General features: G+C 36.6%; 1 long non-coding RNA gene across 1 annotated transcript; it reads left to right on the forward strand.

The window, feature by feature from the left end:
* The first annotated feature begins 2,623 nt into the window (after positions 1-2,623).
* On the forward strand, positions 2,624-11,583 carry LOC306656250. The gene is made up of 2 exons (XR_013762459.1): positions 2,624-5,238; positions 10,913-11,583. It is a non-coding gene; the product is annotated as an uncharacterized lncRNA (long non-coding RNA).
* Positions 11,584-14,233: the final 2,650 nt, after the last annotated feature.

Below are 14,233 nucleotides of genomic sequence, written 5' to 3' on the forward strand. Positions count from 1 at the left end.
CTTAATAATATCTTAGGAAGAATGAAATCTGAAAACATGCTCAGTCAAGCAGAGATTCCTTTTCTTTTTGACTATTGTTGCTTTTACTTGCATAAGATATTGCTGGTGAGTCTTAGGCTGCCTGATGATTTCGTTCCTTCCCTACTGCTAAGCAATCCAATAAAGATTAGTAATGAGAATATGCTCTTGGACAGTGGTTGGCTCAGAGGTAGATAAATGGTCTGGGATGGGTTAATCATAGCCAAAGAGATCTTTTCTGGAAGTTTGCTGGAAATAGAATGAAATCTTTGTGTTTCTGTGGTGTCTGCTAACCTGTAGGTTATGGGCCTGTTGACTCCATAGGCCTCTTTGAAGAAAGCCTATCAGAATATAAAGCCAACACAGAGGAAAACAAAGCTAGGTTCACAGAGGCTAGAGAAGACAGAGAGTGAGCTTGAGTCCTGATAATATTGTTTGAACAAGTTATAAGAACCATTAAGTGACTTTTCCTCTTAAAAAGCCACTTTGAATTGACAGTTTCATCATTTCCTAAATAAGGAAAGGGGTAAGGTAGAGGTATAGTCTCTAGGCTGAGGCACCTGTGGACTGGGTCTAAATGATAGTGGCTTAAAACAGTGGGCATGGCATTTCCCCCCAGGCAGTCCAGGATCTGTGTAAGTGAATTTGGATTTGGAATGATTTTCTTGCTGTCCTCATACGTGGATTTTTTTTCCCAGGTGACAAGTTCTTCTGAAGTGCTGTGTCCTTCTCTCAGGTGTGGGAACTTGACAGCTCCTAGATTTTTTTTTTCACATTTCTAGAGTTTCTTTGGGTGAGCCAGCAAGTTTAAAGGGTACTATGTGTGGGTGTTGGAAGAGTATTTTTTCAGTGACTGGCCATATAGTTTTATTTTCACAGACTATTTAATATTTCCTTTTTTATTCCTAATGTAGTTGGAAGTAACAATCATCTGGTTTCCCTTCCCCGCTGTGGAGAACTTATTATTTGGTTGAGTTTTGTCCCAGTACCTGCCCATGAAGCTTAGGAGGGATGGCAAGACAAGGCAGTCAACTGGTTTTCCAATGGGAGGTACTTTAAAGAAGGTCATCTTGATTTAATATTTTCCATTCTGTTTGTATTTGTTCACAGGTAATATGTCATATTCCTGTCACTATATACAGGCAACATTCCACTGGCCAGCTAGTTTGTGTTAGCTTAGAGTAATAGTTATTATCTTTTCTGTAGTTCCTAATATTTGTAGTGTTTTTGTGTACAGCAGCAATAGTTAACAAATGCGTTTTTAGGGTTTTTTTTTTTTTTTTTTTTTTGGGTGGAGTTTTCTATACCTTTCTTCTAGAAATCTACTCTAAATCATTAATCTGGGAGCAGTTGTGGTTTCTACCTAACATCAAAAAATGGCATGTCACTTTGGTGACATTATTATTTCCAGAAATTCCTTCTATTCAAGCTATAGTGTCACCAACTCTTTTTTTTTAAACCAGTGATTTCAGCAGAGTGCTGTGGTGCACACCTGTAATCTCAGTGACTTGGGAGTCTGAGGTAAGAGGATTTCAAGTTTGAAGTAGGCCTGAACAACTTAGTGAGGCTCTAAGAAACTTAAGAGCCTGTCTTAAAATAAAAAAAATAAAAAGGGCTGGGTACTTAGCTTAGTAGTAAAGTGCCCCTGGGTTAAATCCCACCCCTGAAAAATGATTTATTTTATAATGCAATGCTTTTATAAAAATAATCTTTTAATTTTAGAATAGTTATAGATTTTCAGGAAAATTGTGAAGATAGTAGAGAGAATTTGTCACCAACTGTTTCTTTCATAATCTGAGCAGATTATATCAAGAAACCCTTACATTGAAGAATTGTTTTCTCCTCATTGTACCTGTGTGACTGAGGTAGCTTTTGGGTTTCTGGTGGGATATACTTCTGAACCGTCAGTGGAGTGACTGATCAGTGCAAATAATCCTGTAAGGTTTAATGATAATATGAGGATACACAACTTAGGGCTGTTACTTTAGAGTGTATATATGAGGTATCAATATCAGTAAGACTTTGTGTATGTCTTACAATGGGATTTGACCTTCTGTCATCTTATACTGAAATGGTCAAGTATGCTATACTTTATAACAAAAATGTACATTCAAATATTTCCTGTCTTAATATTTTCATCTTATTTGTAAGATTTTATGATTTGATTATTTTTTATTTTATTGTGAAGGAATTTTAAATCTACTTTATTGAGGTATAATTCATGTACATTAAAATGCATTAATCTTAAATGGATATTCCCAAGTTTTGATGAATTTATGTACTTACGTACCCATCACCATATAAAAATATGGAATGTTTTTATTACCCCAAATATTCCTTTGTGCTCCATAGTAATAACTCTCCCTGACTTCAGGCAACCACTGATTACTTTCTGTCATTATATATTAGCTTTTTATTTTCTAGAGTTTTATACAAATAGAATCATACATCATATATTCTTCTGTATATGGATTTATTAATTCAGCATAATCTTTGTAATTTATCTATTTTATTAGTAGTTCATTTAAATTTTATTATTAATAAATCACATAGTAAACCAACACATTATTTAATAATTACAAATAAGGAAATTGTAATAGAAAATTAAAATTTAAAATTTACATAGTTCTTATACTATACTTTGTTTTTAAATTATGCAAATACCAGTTTCAAATTCTTTCAAGATAAACCATATGCAAAATATCTTGTTTCTGAAGGCGCATTTACAGTTCATTACTTTTCCAAAACTTTAGATTCACAGGATATTGCAAAGGAACACAAAGGAGTGCCAGGTACATCTTAATGTAACCATGCTCTAATATCCAAATAAGGTTATTGGCATTGATACAAGTTGTGAGAATAGTTCTCTTTCTAAATATAGTTTTGAATATTTGCTATTTTATTACACATATAGATTTGTGTAGCTAAAATTGCAAGGAAGACACAGAACTATTAATCCATTACCATAGAGATCTCCATATTTCCATACTGTAGTCCCTCCTCTCACCATCTCCAACTGTTGGGAACCACTAATCTGTTCTTCATTTCTATAATTTTGTCATTTATAGAACGTTCTATAAATGGGTTCATATGTCATGTAATCTTTTGAGAATATTTTTTGTCAATGCTGTTTGATACATTGAATCTTTTTTTTTAGAAGTGATTAAACCCAGGGTTGCTTCACCTCTGAGCTATATCCAGCCCTTTTTATTTTTTATTTTTGAGACAGGGTGTCATATACACAGCCCAGTTGTTCTAGGACAGCATGGTAGGTTGTGAAAGTACCCAGAGACAGCCTGTGAGACATGAATTTTTGGGATAGCTTACAAGAGATCAAGACTACTCCAACAAGAGTTCAGTGGTGATTGACTGACAGATGGTATCTCCATTCCTCAGGGTGCTTCACCAAGCAGTGCCTCCTCTCCCTCATTTTGTCCAGTGGCGACTGACAGGACAAGTGACATGTATCCTTTCCCTCATTTCTGCGCCCATCCCCACTCAGGGAAGAATTTTGCATATTAGGTTGCAGAAGCATTATCTTGCTTGTCTGACTAGCATACCAAGGAGCAACTGTTCCGGTGTACATGCAAGAAAGTAGCTTGCCCTAAGTCCTAGGGTGCATGAGAGAAAGTCAGCGTCCTTCAAGATAATATGAATCTGGACTTTCCAGCTCCTGCTTGCTCTCAGTATTCCCTTAACTTGGCTAGGTTTTTGGGAACAGAAAGGGGCATTCAGGAGCAGGTTGTTTTTCTGTCCTCCTTTCCTTTAAGGACGATGCATGGGATCTTGCCAAGTTCCTTAAGGTGGCCTCAAACTTGCAGTCCTCTTACCTTAACCTCCCAAGTAGCTGGAATTATAGGTGTGTGCCATTATGCCCAGTTTTGTTTTTGTTTTTAAAATCCACTTTGCCAACACCTCTCTTTTGACTGGTTTATTTAAACCATTCATATTTAATAAACCACCAATATATTAGCTCTTCCATTTAATTTTTAATTTTTTTTCATTTTTATTGTCTTTTTTCTGCCTTCCTGTGAGTTTCTTTAACAATTTATAGTTAAATTTTGATTTATCCATAGTATTTTTGGGCTCATAGTTTTTAGTGGCTGCATTACTTTATATTTATATAACATCACAGTCCACTGGTGTTGATATTTGACCAGCTGAAGTATAGAGAACCTACCTTCATTTAAGTATCTTTCCTTAGTTTATAATATTATTATTTTAAATATTTATTTCACATATATGGAGACCCATATCAAACAATAGCATACTTTTTGCTTTAACCATCAAACATAATTTAGAACATCCAAGAGCAGAAGGAAAATCTATTTTAGGCCTGCTGGTAACAAATATTCTTAGTTTTCCATTATCTGAGAGTGTCTTTATTTTTTTCTTTTTTTCTGAATGATAACTTTAAGAGGTGTAGTATTTAGCATTGTTAATTATTTTTAGCATTTGAAAATCAAAATGTTTCTTTTTCTTTAGTTTCAATAAATTGATTATAATGTCTTAATATAGATTTCTTTGAGTTTATCCTTTCCGGGTTTTGCTCCAGTTTTTTATCTGTAGATTTTGGTCTCTTACCAAATTTGGAGAAATTTGAGCTACTATTTTATGAAATAATTTTTCAGTCCTAACCTCTTTCTCCTCTTATTTTGTAAATAAAATGACATAAATGTTAGATCTTTTGTTATAGCTCCTCAGGCCCCTAAAATTCTATTCCTTTAAAATCTGAACCTTTTGGGTATTATGTTATAAAATTCTGCATCTTATTTAAATCTTTTGTTTTGGTAGGCTTCCACTGATGCCAGGCCGGTGGAGGAAGAAGAGAGATGGCCTCATTACTGCCAGGTGGAGTTGGAAGTCCAGCATCCCCAGTAGGCCTCTATGAAATGAAACTGGGAGGCAGAAAAGCACCTTGTTCCTGCTCCCCACATGGCCTTTACTGATACTGCAATAGTTGGGAGGAGACCTTGTTACTACTGGACAGTAGTGAAAGTATCAGATTCCCTCTATCCTCCCTCTATCTCCAGTGAATAGAGGGAGTGGCACCTTGTTACTGCTTGGTGGGCGTGGAAGTCCATGATCCCCATGTGGTTTCCCCTGACATTTTGGAGGAGCATGCCTCATCACCACCAAGTTGGGATGAAAGTCCTGGATCTCCACTTAATCTTGTCAGGTGTCACCCTGTCAAGGATTAAGGGTGCCTGTTACAGCCAGGTGAGGGTAGAAGTCTAGGCTCCTCACTCAGCATTTGCTGTTGGGGGTGACAATGGGATTGTGGTCCACAGTGATTGACTGGGATTGATTATAGTCTAAAATTTTTCTGTCTTGCTGGATTGCCCCTTTCCTTGTTCTTAGTCCAGAGAAAGTAGGTCTTTGGGGAGATTTGTTTGTGCCCATTGGTGATTACAGAAGCATCTCCAGCATCTAGTGCCAAATACCTAAGAGTAAGAAAACCCAGGGAACTCACTGCCATGCCTTTCCTGAGATCCCAACAGTCCCTATCTGGCTTGCCTTCTTCTCCTCACTTTTTAGAGTCTTCTCATGTTTGTCTTACATTTAATTTCCATAGTTTTAAAACTATATTTAGTGGGAGATTTAGAGAATGATTTCAATTCATTCATTCCTCTTTATAGATGAGTAATATTCCATTATAGAGAAATAACACAACTTGTTTATCCAATTACCTCTTGATGAACATTTGGATTGTTCCCAGTTTTTGGCTGTATGAAACAGTGGTGCTTTGAATAGGATTTAACACTATTATGCATATATATTGTCAGATCTTTGTGCACACCTGTGTTTTCATTTCTATGGATAAACACCTAGGTGGTATTTCTGAGTCATGTGGTTATTGTGTTTAACTTTATGAGAAACGGTCAAACTGTTTTCCACAGTAATTGTACCATTTTACCTTCTCACTAGCAATGTTCCAGTTGCTCCATATCTTCAATAACATTTGGATTTGATTTTGACAGTCTTTGAGTTTTGGTAGTTCTAGTTTTAATCTGAATTTCCCTGGGACTGATGGTGTTGAACACCTTTTCATGCACTTATTTTCCATTCAAACATCTTCTTTGATACAGTGTCTGTTAAATATTTGGCCTAGTTTTTCTTTTTTATTGAGTTGTTTGTCTTGTTATGGAGTTGTAAAAGTTCTTCACATCTGAATACAGCTCTTTTATTAGATATATATTTTACAAATGTTTTCTACCAGTCTATACCTTGTGCTTTCATTGCCTTTACAGGTGTCTTTTGAGAAGCATAGGTTTATTATTTTGATGAAGACTGGTTTATCAGGTTTTGTTTTGTAGTTCATATATTTGTTTCTAAGAAAAATTTGCCTAAGCCAAAGTCATGAAAAATTTTCCAATGTTGTTAACCTTAAAGTTTTATAGGTTCAATCATGTTTTGAACTTTATTGTTTGAGTTATTTTTGCATATGGAGATACAATTATTCCAGTACCTTTTTTATTTGAAGATTGTCCCATATTACTTTGACATTTTTGTTGAAAATCAATCAACTATTCATGTTTGGGTTATTTCTGAACTGTATTCCATTGACCTATATCTTTATTATTATGCCAATAGTATACTGCTAATAGTATGTATTACTGGATATATAATCATGGAGAGTGCTAGTTTTATAGTTAGCTAGTTCTCATTAACTCTTCCTTTTCCTTTTTAAAGACTGAGATTCTGCTTGTCTATTTCTACAAAATATCTACCTGAGATTTTGAGTGGTATTGTGTTAACCTATAGATAAATTTAGGGAGAATTGATATTTTAACTCTACCGAGTCCTCCAATCCATGAACATGTAATTCCAATTCATTAAAAAAATGTTTCTCAGTGTTTTGTAGAATTTTTGTTTCAGTTTTGGCTATTTTGTTTTGTGATTTTTTTAAGGACAAGTTTTCCCCCCTTCCCTTATCTTCGGTATCAGTATCCTTTGCTATTCCTCTCTCTCTCCCTTCTTTCTTTTAGTTTTTCATTCTTTTTTCCTTTTTGAATTCAGTCATTCAGGACATATCTTGAATCCTTGGTGACCTGTCATCAGTTAATACAACTTAAAATGTATTCTGTAGACACATATGTTTGGGAAACTTGAAATAGAATTAGACATTGAGCCATGCCTTACTGAGTCCTGGCATTTAAGCCAGTGAAAGGTTGATTATGATCTGACCGTCACTGGTGTCCACAATCTGATGTAGCTAGGAAAACACACACTGTGTATACCTTCCTGGGAAGTTCTGTCACAAGGCTGATGGAAAGAGTTTCGAACCAGGGAGGAACATTTTAGAAATTTCACTGTGGCAGCTATGTAGATTGGAGGATCACAGTCGAGTTAGGGGCTGTCAAGAGACTGTTGTGGAAGTTCAGGTAGGATTACAGCACTGTATAGGGAAAGGGATTAAGAGACACATATTAACTTCCAGCAGACCTGTGTTCCAGGGATGAGACACTGAACAACATTGCCTGCTACAGGTCAGCTTTAAGGTATTAGAAGATATCTTAAACTCAGCATATTCAACCTGACCTTCTTTCTTAAACCTGATTCAGTGTCCCCAGTTTCTCTAAATCACTTCCATTCTATATCTAGTTATCTAGATGTCACCCATACCTTCCCTTTGGCAGGCTTTATTGATCTTATTTCTTAAATGTTTCTTGAATTCTTCAGCTAATCTACAGTTTGAATCTCTTTTCTCCTGTTGGGAGAAGTTTAAGCAATTGCAATAGAATCTTACACTGTCTGCCTTTGACCACTCTGACCTGCTTCCAGTCCATTTCACACATTCAAAACAGATGGACCTGAATTATTCAGAATTCTCATGGCTGTACCCATTCTTGAGAATGCTTTTTCAAGCACCTCCAGGCTTACAACATGTTGAACAAGTAATCACACTATCCGCATATATTTAAGGCATATTTGTATAGCTAAGCTTCTGCAGGTATATAATGAGAAGAGATAATGAACAAATACAGAATCTTGGGGACACTTGCTGCGCCTGATTGTTAGGTATGGAAATAGCCAGGATGCTTGTTCCTTCTAGGACATAATCCCAACGTCATTCATTCAAACAGGAGTGTCTAGAACATTTGGCCAAATCAAAAAGTTTTCCCCTTTCCTACTTTTTTTTTTCCTTTTCTAAGTTTTATTTCTATAAATCTTGGGGGCTTTCATGAACCCAAAGAAACCACTTATCTATTGCTTTGTCCATATTCCCACATTTCTGGGAATTTGACCACCTTCTAGTTAACAGAGAAGCCAAGTTCACACTCTTTTCCTGGTTGTTGATTGCTCCAGAGATATGCACCAGATGGTTGCTGGGTCAATTATAACCAGGATTTGGAAAGTGAGGCAAGCTGGGTGTAGTGGTGCACACCTGTAATGGGAAGCTGAGGTAGGAGGATCAAAAGTTCAAAGCCAGCCTTAGCAACTTAGCGAGCCCTAAAGCAACTTAGCAAGACCCTGTCTCAAAGTAAAAAATAAAAAGGGCTACGGATTTTGCTCAGTTGTTAAGCATCCCTGGGTTCAACTCTGGTACAAAAAAAAAAAAAAGTGAGGCAAGAGATTTTGGGTTATACTGCTACTCTCTTGGAAAGGAAAGTTGTGAACTTGGAACTATTAGTGGTATTGATTTTTTCAATAAGTGGATCAGAAAGTAAAGAAAGCCAAACTCAGAAAATAAAGGGTTGTATATTTTCTCTCATGTGTGGAAGCTAGAGAGAACAAAGGGGAAAAAAGTAGGTGGTGATCTCTTGAAAGTAGAAGAGAACTAGCAGAATAGGTGAAGGAGACCAGTGGGAGGGAGGAAGAAAGGAGAGGTACTGGGGAAGGAAACTGACTAAATATATTTTTATGTCCTGCATATATACAGATATATAACAATAAATCCCACTATTATGTATAATTATAATGCATCAATAAAAAAGCCAAATTATGTGATGATTTATGTGATAGAAAAATAAACACAGTGTACAGAAAGAAGCAGAGATGATCATGAGCCTTAAGACTACCTGGTATTAGTCATAAAATAGTTTTCTTTTCATCCTTGAACAAAAGATGAAAGTAACAGACTAAACCCTGAGCAAGTTTCACAAAATCCTACCTTAGTACATATAATCCTACTCTCATATACAAAATCTTACCCTTGTCAAAAAAGACGAACATAGCAACAAAGGAGAGACTTAATGTTCACAGAATTCTTACTAGAACTTTGACTATAAATCACTTACACTTTATTGTTATTGTTAAAGATCAGAGGAAGTTGGCCCTTGAATATGCCTCTCAGTGTGTCAAATGAAAAGAGAATCATGAACGGATGTTCACATTGGAGTCTCAAGGGCCATCACCGTACCATTTCTGTCCCTTTGAAAGATTTGTGTGCTTGTTCCTCCAGAACCCATGAATAGTCTTCAAGAAAGAGATATGATACTTGAGGAGCTCAAAAAAGAAGAAATTTACCTCAGTGGCAAAGGTCCAAACTTGGATGGAATTTTTGGGGTATCTCATAATTCTGATTTAACTTGATAGCAAAGGGGACAATATTAAGGATAAAGGACTCTGACCCATATAAGTCCCCTTTGTCTTGAAATTTAGGTCCAGATTAGGGAAAGGGAAGAAACTGGGGTTGGGATTGATTGTGGGACTTGCTTTGCTGGGGACTTGCTGGACTAAGGAGGCAGTATTTGGATATTCTCCATTCCATCCCTTTTTCCTGCTTCCTTTGTCTTTTTTTTTTTTTTTTTTTTTGTAACAGGGATTTAACCCAGAGGCATTCAACCACTGAGCCACATCCCCAGCCTGTTTTTAATTTTTTATTTTGAGACAGGGTCTCGCTGAGGGCCTTGCTAAGTTGCTAAGACTGGCTTTGTACTTGTGATCCTCCTGCCTCAGCCTCCCTATCTCTTGTCTTTCTGATGTGAGAGACAGTTGTGTTCCCTTTATTTGGAGCCCATGATTATTTTGAAGCATAACTGGGGTAAACACTAATGCCTCTTCATATCTACTCCTGGTCTGTTTCTTAATGTTCTTGTCCCTTGCATCAGATGTTAGGATCTTTAAAATAATGACTTAGGGTAGCTTCAAAACATATCTACAAATTCTTAGACACTCCATCAACTGAAAGGTGGAGTTTATGTCTTCCCCACCCTGAACCTAGGCAGACTGGTAGCTCACCAGGGTATGATGGAAAATAATGTGTGAATTCTAAGACCAAGTCCGAAAAGATGTTGCAGCTTCTACTGTGTTTGCTGAACACTGAATTTTAAAATCTTGAGCTCCAAGGTAGGATGTCTGAGCCCAGGCTTGTATGGCATGTGTAGATCTGTACAAGTTGGTATGTATGTAAGCTAGATATGTGCACTCTCTTAGACAAGGCCGGCAAGGTCTCAGCAGATAGAGTGAAAATCCTCCACATGAATCTAGCCCCTAGCAGCTGGCCTTCCAGACTTCCCAGCTGAGGTCCCAGATGTTATGGAGAGTGGAGACAAACCTTTTCTTTTGTCCCTTCTGAATTCCTGACCCAGAGCACCAATGAGCAAAGAAAATGGTTACTTTATATCTTTAAGTTTTGTGTTTATTTGTCATGCAGCAATAGCAATAGTAATCAGAACTGAGTCTCACCAGCCCGCTTCATGCAATTAAAAACCGGAGGGGAATAATAGAGAACTCACTATCTCTGAGGAAGGCTGGCTCCCAGGAAGGAAAACTCACAGAAGTTGAGTCAAGCATTTCCATTTTACCCTTCCAATATTTACCAATGAGGTGTGTCATTCCCTCCTAAGACTTGGAATCTTGCTCTGTTGAAGTTTCCCCCTCAGCAAACAAACATCAAGGAAGTAGGGCTCTCTGCTTTCTGATTGTGCTCTCTGCTTCCTGATCACAGTGATATGAGCTGCTTCCCTCCACCACCCTCTCCTGCCATGATGTTTAAGCCTCACCTTGAGCCCTGAGGAATGGAGCCGGCCTTCTAAGGACTAAGACCTCTGAAACCATGACAGTGAAACATCTTGAAAGGACTATCTATAACTGTCATCCCCAGGTCTAATCTGCACTCAGTGCTTCCCTCAACATCATTTGGTTTTTACCCCTAATAATGCATCAAAGCATCTCTCACCAAAGACATCAAGGATCTGCTTATATTAAATCCAATGGATATTTCCAAAAAAAAAAAAAAAAAGGAGGACATGTGTTTCCTGTCAAGAGGATATTTTGAATTTTTCTGTATCCCTCTCTAAATTGTTTTAGCTTCATCTTTTCTTTTTGTTTTGTTATAACATAAAAATATAAATTCCAGTATAGTTATAATGTAGTTATAATGAAAGAATAAGTTATGCTGGGCAAAGTGGAGCATGTCTACAGTCCTAGTGACCCAGGAGGTTGAGGCAGAGAGATCTCAAGTTTGAGGCCATCCTTGCCAACTTAGTGAAGTTTCTGTCTCAAAAAAAATTAACGAGAAGTTTTAATAAATGTGTATATGTAATATAATTGTAGAGAATACATGAAAGTTATAATAAAAACAATTTCTAATAAAGAATAAAAATTCTTTTATTTATTTTTTGTTGTTGTTCTGTTCTCTCTCGTCTTAGAGGTTCTTGTCAATGTCTTGTTCCTTGGCTAAGTCTTCATACAAGTGTGAGACATTTAAATGCTGACTACAAGCACTGAATGCACAGGCAGGGTTGGTGGCTATGTGAACATCACACAGAGAAACTGGGAAGCAAATGGGCTCTGCTATGGGTATATACCCCAATGTTGGTAGAAAAAGAAGTTCTTATCTCTGGAGTGGATTATTTCTGCCTAAATGAATTGCCCCATCTCTTGCTTTGATAGTGTGAGCTGCTAGCTGATCTGGGAGCATGTTGGGGAAGTAGTAGGGTTCCCACTATTCACCTTTTGCAGGACCTTGAAACTTTCTTTGGGGTTTCATTGGCTCACTTTCCATTGGGTTACCTCTCTTCAGGGTTAGGAAGATTAGGCTGCCCAAGATTACATGTCTGATTGTGGAACTCACATGCAAACTCACATTGTCCATCTCTAAATCTCTATATTTTAAGTATTATTTTACAGAACTAGAATAAATTCTGATAAACCTGAGCAAATAGAGTACCAACAGAAATAATTTTAAAACATAGACACAGAATTCCTAAATAAAATAATAACAATCTGAATTCAGCACAATATTAACAAATCTATACATGGTGGATGACTCAATTTATAAAGAAATACAAAGGAAAATGAGATATTTTTGTGTGTATGTCATTAATTTGGTAGAGATTTTTTTTTTCAGTGCTGGGGATTGAACCCGGGGCCCTGTGCTTGACAAGCAATCACTCTATCAGACTGAGCTATCTCCCCAGCCTGGTAGAGATTTTTAAGAAAGGTATCACCCCTGAAAGCAATGAATGAAGAAAATAGACATTCTTTTATATTCATTGTATGAGAGTAAATTGGCACAACCTTTCAAGTGGTCAATTTTCTATGTGTAACAAAACTCTTAATATCCCATGCAACTTTTGACTCAAAAGTTCCACTTCTGGGAATGTATTTTCTGGAAAACATGATATTTCCAAAAATTTGGCTACAGGGATATTCATTTCAGTGTAATTTATAATATTTAAAAGTTAATAATAATGTATCTGCCCACTAATATGGACTTCATAAAATAAAATACCATACATGAAATAGTGTTGAGGAATGATTTTAATAACTTAAAATATGATAATGTTACGTTAAGTGAAATGCATAGGTTTCAAAACAGTATGTTCTCAACCTTTTGGTATTATAAAGAATTCTGTTGCAAGTCATGAAAATTCAACTAAAAATTACTTAAGAGATAAAAAGGTAGTATCGATTTATAATACTAGAAAGTCCCAGGAGCATGATATGATGCCTCTGAGAAAGACCGAATCCAACATCATCATCACCAGTTATGTGTTTCCATCTCTTGGTTCAGCTTTATTTTATGCTTTTTTTTTTTTTTTTTTTTTTTTTTTGGTAGATTCTCCATGAGTAATTGTTTAAGAGGACTACCAATAGCTCTGGGATTATATTTTGCCAACTTAGTCACCTGACGAGAAGAGAGTATTTTCTTCCAAATCAGTCAAACAAAATCCTAGTGCCAAATTTCATTTGTCAGCCCTGGGTCATGTGCTGCTGAGAGGTAGTGCGAGTCACTGAACTATGTAATAATGATGACAGTTGAAATTTATTGAGCTGATTATGTGTCAGATTATGAGTCTGAGTCTGAGTTCCATGGTTTAGATGTGTAACCTTGGGCAACCCCAAGTGAAATAGGTTCTATCATCATCCTCATTTTATGGGTGAAGAAACTGAAGCCCAGGCAGGTTAAGTGTATTATAAAGACAAAAGAATCAGCAAATGATGAGTTCATCCCCATGGATTGAGAATATGGGAGGCAGCAGTTCTTTAAAGAAGAATCAGATGTTGCTTCAGATATTGAAGATATAGCCCAAACAAAAGCAAAAGCCAAACAACCCCTGCCCCCATAAAATATACAGTGGTATATTTACTTTAAAAATCTGTTATCAATATACAAAAAGGCAAGATAATAAATTGTACCTATGTTATAAGAACAAGAACATGATAAATATTAAAGAATAATAAAGAGAACTTAAAAATTAAAGCAGGGTAGTAGATCTAGAAAATATAACAGAGAGTTGGAAGACAAATATGAGGAAATCTCCTAAGAAGACAAAGAGTGGAAAACAGAAAGAAGACTGGAGAGTAAGCCTGGGAGGCTCAATATATGAATAATAGGTATTTAACAAAGAGAGAAAAGGGCTGGGGATGTAGTTCTGTGGTAAAGTGCTGGCTTAGCAAGTCTGAGGCCCTGGATTGAATCCCCAGAACCACAAAGGGGAGAGAGAGAGAGAGAGAGAGAGAGAGAGAGAGAGAGAGAGAGAGAGAGAGAGAGAGAGAGAGAGAGAGAGAGAGAGAGAGAGAGAGAGAGAGGAGAGAGAGAGAGGAAAAGAAAAGAAAGAGAGAATGTGCACGCACGCTAGCTCTCAAAGGCCATCGTACAAAGAATCAGCAATCAGATTTGTTGGAAAGCAGAAGAGACACCAGAGCAATGCCTTCAAAATTTTGAAGAAAAATGAGTCCCATTCTAGAATTCTGCACCCAGCTAAATTACTGATTGAATATGAGAGCAAATACATACACATTCAGATACACTTCCCAAGAA

This window comes from Sciurus vulgaris (genome assembly GCF_902686455.1).
Source record: "Sciurus vulgaris genome assembly, chromosome: 3".
Classification (NCBI taxonomy): domain Eukaryota; kingdom Metazoa; phylum Chordata; class Mammalia; order Rodentia; family Sciuridae; genus Sciurus; species Sciurus vulgaris.